Consider the following 6,398-nt stretch of genomic DNA (forward strand, 5'->3'; position numbering starts at 1 on the left):
GCTGACACTTTGCACCTTAATCCGGGGGTTCAGTCAATCACACAAATGTGTGATGTGAGACAAATGTATTTCTGTCCGCATTAGCAGCGACCGGATGTTTACATAGTGAGAGGTCACTTGACTTCTTGCAATGTTAGCTTCGACTTAAGTTAATTATTCACAAACAAGAAACAAGAAAAAATTTGATTTTACTACATTTCTGAATGCATTACCAGGGACCACCTGCATAAACCCCCTGCCATAATCCCATGTACAACGCAACGACTTTTGTTTTTTCTCGCACCTTAACTAAGTCTCTAGCATATCATGTACAGTATACTGCCCTGCCAAGCCAAAGTGCAGTAACTACGTTTTTGGACACACCGACTTATTTGTGTATCCCAAAGGTCAAATTAGCCTTTGTGATTTTGGGGGATAAACAATTACCTCAAGAACAGATGTACAATTAGTGTAATATCACTTATATGCCGATATCTAATTTGGCTGACCAGTTGAATCACTTTTACACCCATTTTTCAGTGACTCTTTTTCGTAGTTACTGCACTTTAGCTTGACAGGGCAGTATAGATCAGCTGCTATGCTCACGCACCTTCATGTCTTACCTCAGGTTCTTACCACACCTTATGTTTCACCTCAGGAACTATGTGTAAATATGTAGATCATTTGTTTGTTTCTTATTGATTGATCTCTCTTCCCCACCTTCTTCTTCTTCCCCTTTCTTTTCTATGGAAATAACTGACAGACAGACAGACAGACAGACAGACAGACAGACAGACAGTCTGGTGGAAACCTTGTACATCCAAAACTATTAGTTTTAAGGGAATAGCCACAAGTTAGTTTTAACGCTTTGCATTGCTTCAATATTTATGAGACAGACACAATTAAAGGAGTTTGTTTGTTCAATAACAGGGGTCTCACCACTGCATGTCTGTCCTGCTCTTTAATAAACAGAAAATACATTTTCAGGTGGGTTGCAAAAAGTCAGCCAATCAGGATAGAGTACTCATTTATCAGCTTCAATTTGAAAGTGTTCCAGTTCCTTTTTTTAAATGATTTTTATTTTTTGGGCTTTTTATGCCTTTATTTTAGAGAGGTATAAGGAAAGTAGGCTGACAGGAGATGGGGAGAGAGACGGGGTGGGGGGGGGGGGGGGGTCACGCAGACGAACCCGCAACACGCTGTCAGGCTGGCATTGCAGCCTAGGGTGCCTGGACCGTCACGCTACGGCCCAGGCCAAAGTGTTCCAGTTCCAATTGTGTCTACTCATTTCTTTGTGTCATCACTTACAATCTTATCCTGTATCCTCTATGAGTTCTCTAAACATAAAAAAGATGAAATGTTTTTTCTTGCAGTCATTAAGTTGACTTCTTTGCCTCCTTTGACTTTACCAGGATCATTTGTGTCGGACTAGATGGCCAATTAAGTTTAATTGAGAGAAAACAAAGAAGACGCTCTCGGAGCTAAATGAAACGAGCGAAACCATTAAGGCACAAACACACACATTTCATCGTCCCGCCGCCACCAACAAACATGTTGATGAATGAGTGAGGAGTTAGCAGAGGGCTGGCAGGCTCTCCCCCGCCACTGGGCCCCAGGGGAGGGGGAAAACACACACACACACACACACACACACACACACACACACACACACACACACACACACACACACACACACACACACACACACACACACACACACACACACACACACACACACACACACACAAACACACACACACACACACACACTACACACACAAACACACACAAACACGCACGCACGCACGCACACACACTTGCACACACACACAAGCCGTTGTGAGCTGACAGCCCCTGAGAAGCTGAGATGTTCTATTACGTAAACCATTTTGGGCGGGAACCCCTATTTGTAACTATACCTTTCAGGACGGTTTGTGTCATCATGATTTGTGTGTACATCATGATTTGTGTGTACATCATGATTTGTGTGCATGGGGATCTCATCTTAAACAAGCTCAGTGCCCAGAGTGTTAGTAGACCTTGTATTGTGAATTTGTACTTCCATGTACTGTTGTTCTCATGTCTTACTAAATAAAGTACATCAATCAATCAATCAAACAAACGGGTTGCTATGTACAGTATATAGCAACATACATTTGTTGTCTTTTTTTGAATAAATATTTGACGTTTTTCAGAAAACTCAGGTCAGGATTTAGAAGGCGTTTTTTAGAATCGGCCTCAGGTCTAAATGGTTTAAAATGCAGACATGACAGCTGACTGACTACACTGAGGATGGATATCTGCCAACAGAGAGAGAGAGAGAGAGAGAGAGCGAGAGGAGAGAGAGAGAGAGGAGAGGAGAGAGAGAGAGAGAGGAGAGAGAGAGAGAGAGAGAGAGAGAGAGAGAGGAGAGAGAGAGAGAGATCGCAGAGAGAGAGAGAGAGATCGCAGAGAGGGAAAGGAGAGTGCAGAGAGCGACAAAAGAGAGAAGTGAGAGAGAAAAGAGGGAAGATTACTGAGAAGAGAAAGGAGGGGAGGATAGGGCGAGAGACCTGTTAGTTCACCACACAGGGGGAATTCAATTTCAGCTACAGCCAGCTGATGGCTTCTCAGATAGTTCACCAGACAACCTCTCTATACCCACTATAAAACCAGTGGTTCTCAAACTGTTTAGATTTCAAGGACCCCCAAGGATGTCGATATACATTGGGCCACAGACCAAGAGTGTACAAACGGGACCCTTATGGGTCCATTTGGTTCCATTTGTACACTCTAGGAGTTACAGACCCGTATAGCACCTCAAGGACCTCGCAACGCGAGGCGTTGTGAGCTTATAGGTCGGCTATTTTCTAAATGTTTGTCTCTTTCTTATAATATTTGACAATTTGGCCAATGTTTTTATGGTATAGTTTGTTGATCATGTGGGGACCCTAATGGGGGTCCCGACCCACAGGTTGAGAACCACTGGCCTAAGAGACAAAGACACACAGATGGAAGGCAGAGAGAGGACAGAGAGAGACATTATGTCTCACCAGTCATTTAAGCGCTGCATGGCATTAAGTGTCTCAATATCTCTGCACCAAATGACTTGTTCCATGCAGTGTAACAGCATACGGTAGTATACTAACTAGAATGAATGTCTGCATCTCCTCAGGCAGCTGGTCTGACAGTTTACATTGGAGGTGGAGGGGGGGGTTGATTGAATACTTTGTATGAACACTTTTGAAAACAGTACGGAGGTACAGTAACACAAAAAGGATAACACACTTTTGATATACAGTACACACACACACACACACACACAACACACACACACACACACACACACACACACACACACACACACACACACACACACACACACACACACACACACACACACACACACACACACACACACACACACACACACACACACACACACTAGTCTAGAGGTCCTTGACATGAACATGTTTGAGACATGACAGCTGACTGTCCTACACTGAGATGGATATCTGCAGAGAGAGAGAGAGAGAGAGAGAGAGAGAGGAGAGAGGAAGAGAGAGAGAGAGAGAGAGAGAGAGAGAGAGAGAGAGAGAGAGAGAGAGAGAGAGACATGAACATGAACATGTTTGAGAACCACTGACCTATAGCACTTGTAGTGACTCCATCCACCCAGGCACACACACACACACACACACACACACACACGCACATTTGCAAGACAAACAACCAACGAGTGGGTTTAAATGTCACCTCTGTTATGTATGCAGACAATAAGAAAATCCCTTTATGACTCACCACAGTACAACACCTCTGCTCGGCATGTGGTGTGTGTGTGTGTGTGTGTGTGTGTGTGTGTGTGTGTGTGTGTGTGTGTGTGTGTGTGTGTGTGTGTGCGCGCACACAGCAGTGTTCCTGTTTTGCATGCATGTGCAGGGAGCGACAGTTAGCCTGTGGCGGACAGATGGGACAGACAGACTGTCATGGCGTGTAAGGGTTGAACCCAAAAGCAGGCAACAGGCAGAGTTACTTCAATAAAGATTTGAATAGCAACCAAACCGATAGATAGATAGGGGCTTAACAACATGAGGCAGTGTTTCCCAAACTGGGGGTCGGGACACCCAGGGGGGTCCCCGATTTTTTTTGGGGGGGTCCCCAGATGATTAGCTTAATGTGCAATATCAAAAATATATATATATATATATTTGCTTCTGGGGGTCAAATACACATCATTGTGGGGGTCCTTGACATGAAAAAGTTTGAGAACCACTGATTATAGCAACATAAGTAAAAAAAAAAACAAAAAACTGTTAGGATTTAGACCCCCAGAAGAAAAGATTTCAGTTACAAATGTTCACTTTAAAGAATATATATTAAAAGATTTGCACACATTTTAAAGCACGGCACTTAGTACCGCACTATGAGCTTGTATATCTGCTATTTTTGAATAGCCAAAGTATAAGATAATGGTTAAAGTGGTTAAAATAAAAAATGACAGATGCTTTCCCCGGTCTTATTGGGTTAAACTATATTGACAGTAGAGCACGCTCAGCTCAGGACTTCTGTCCCCTAGTAGTCATTGGCTAACACTATAGGAAAACAAACAGCACACCAAGACAATGGTTTCAAACCAGCCGTCACTGATAACGGTCCAGTCATATAGGCTGTGGTTTGATTAGGGAAGTGGTCACTCACAGGTGTGTAATGCATGGGAAGGTGAACTGTTGGGCTGATGAGGAGGAGTGGGAGACAGGTGTGACAGACAGACAGAGAGACAGAGAGACAGACAGACAGAGAGACAGACAGACAGACAGACAGACAGACAGACAGACAGACAGACAGACAGACAGACAGACAGACAGACAGACAGACAGACAGACAGACAGACAGACAGACAGACAGACAGCTGTGATGTCAGCAATGCTGGGAAAACACTATCGGCGTAGCCACACACACACACACACACACACACACACACACACACACACACACACACACACACACACACACACACACACACACACACACACACACACACACACACACACACACACACACACACACACACACACACACACACACACACACACACACATGCGTACAGTATAAGTTGACAGTGTGTAGGTACCATTTAACAGCTGGTCATAAACGTGCGTCATCACTCTAGATGTTATCTCCTTTCTATGGAAATGTAGATGCAAAATGCACGAGGTCATCTATTCTGTACACCTTCCAATCCTCAGTGCTAATTTAACTGTGACAGTGATGCATGTTGACCAATTATCTCTGAGGATTTTACTGTGTAGCCTACTTGTGTCATAATATGGACATTGTTTAGGACAGTGCTTTTTTCATGTCATAGCTAGACCCCACATTGATACATATTAGGCTGCGGACCCCCGTTTGAAAATATATGTATATATGTCAAGGGGACCCCCATATACAGTAGGAGAAGATTCTTAGATTCAGAATCAGCTTTATTGTCACATCACAGGTTTACAGAAGTAAAAAAAACGTGTGTGTGAAATGTTTTTTGCAAGTTCTATAGTTTTTGTCATTTCCATAGAAAAAAGAAAGGAAAGAAGAAGAAGAAGGTACTATGTGTAAATATACAGATAGGAGAGAGGTAAAGTATAAAGGTGCGCGAGCATAGCAGCAGATTTATACTGTACGTGATACACTATGGACTTTAGTTAAGGTGCGAGAAAACACACAAAAAAACTAAGTCAGCACGTTGTACATGGGATTGAGGTGCAAAATGTCAGCGTGTGTCGACCGCATATTCCACTTAAGGTAAACTGACACAGGGAGGTTCTATCCACAAGTTTCCTAGGGCGTTGTGGATCATCAGCATCACTTCCTGTCGATTTGATCCAATCAAATCCAATGACATCCAATGAAATCGACAGGAAAAGATGCCCACAACGCCCTAGAAAACTTGTGGATAGCAGTGATTCTCAATCTTCTTACTTTCAAGGACCCTTACTTTGACAGGCATTAGACCATGGACCCTCATTTTAAAATCTCTGGAACCAAATCTGTAAACTTAAGTGTTAATTTAACTCTGAGAGTGTACACGTGGAACCAAATGGACCCTTAAAGGTCTTTTTGTTTCATCTGAGAGTGTACACGTGGAACCAAATGGACCTTAAAGGTATTTTTGGTTCATCTGAGAGTGTACACGTGGAACCAAATGGACCCTTAAAGGTCTATTTGGTTCATCTGAGAGTGTACACGTGGAACCCAATGAGCCCTTAAGGGTCCACTCCACACACACCCTCTTATAGATGGTTAGCCTCCCGTAGAGCCACTCCATAAAGATGGAAGACAAACAGAAACAGACAAGTATGATAAATCCACACTATACTGTATTAGAGGTCACAAGTTCGAGACCAGCCGCAGCGGAACGATGCGTTGTGTAATGGAGCAACATGCTC

The sequence above is a fragment of the Gymnoscopelus braueri genome (genome assembly GCF_963280865.1).
Source record: "Gymnoscopelus braueri genome assembly, chromosome: 16".
Lineage (NCBI taxonomy): Eukaryota > Metazoa > Chordata > Actinopteri > Myctophiformes > Myctophidae > Gymnoscopelus > Gymnoscopelus braueri.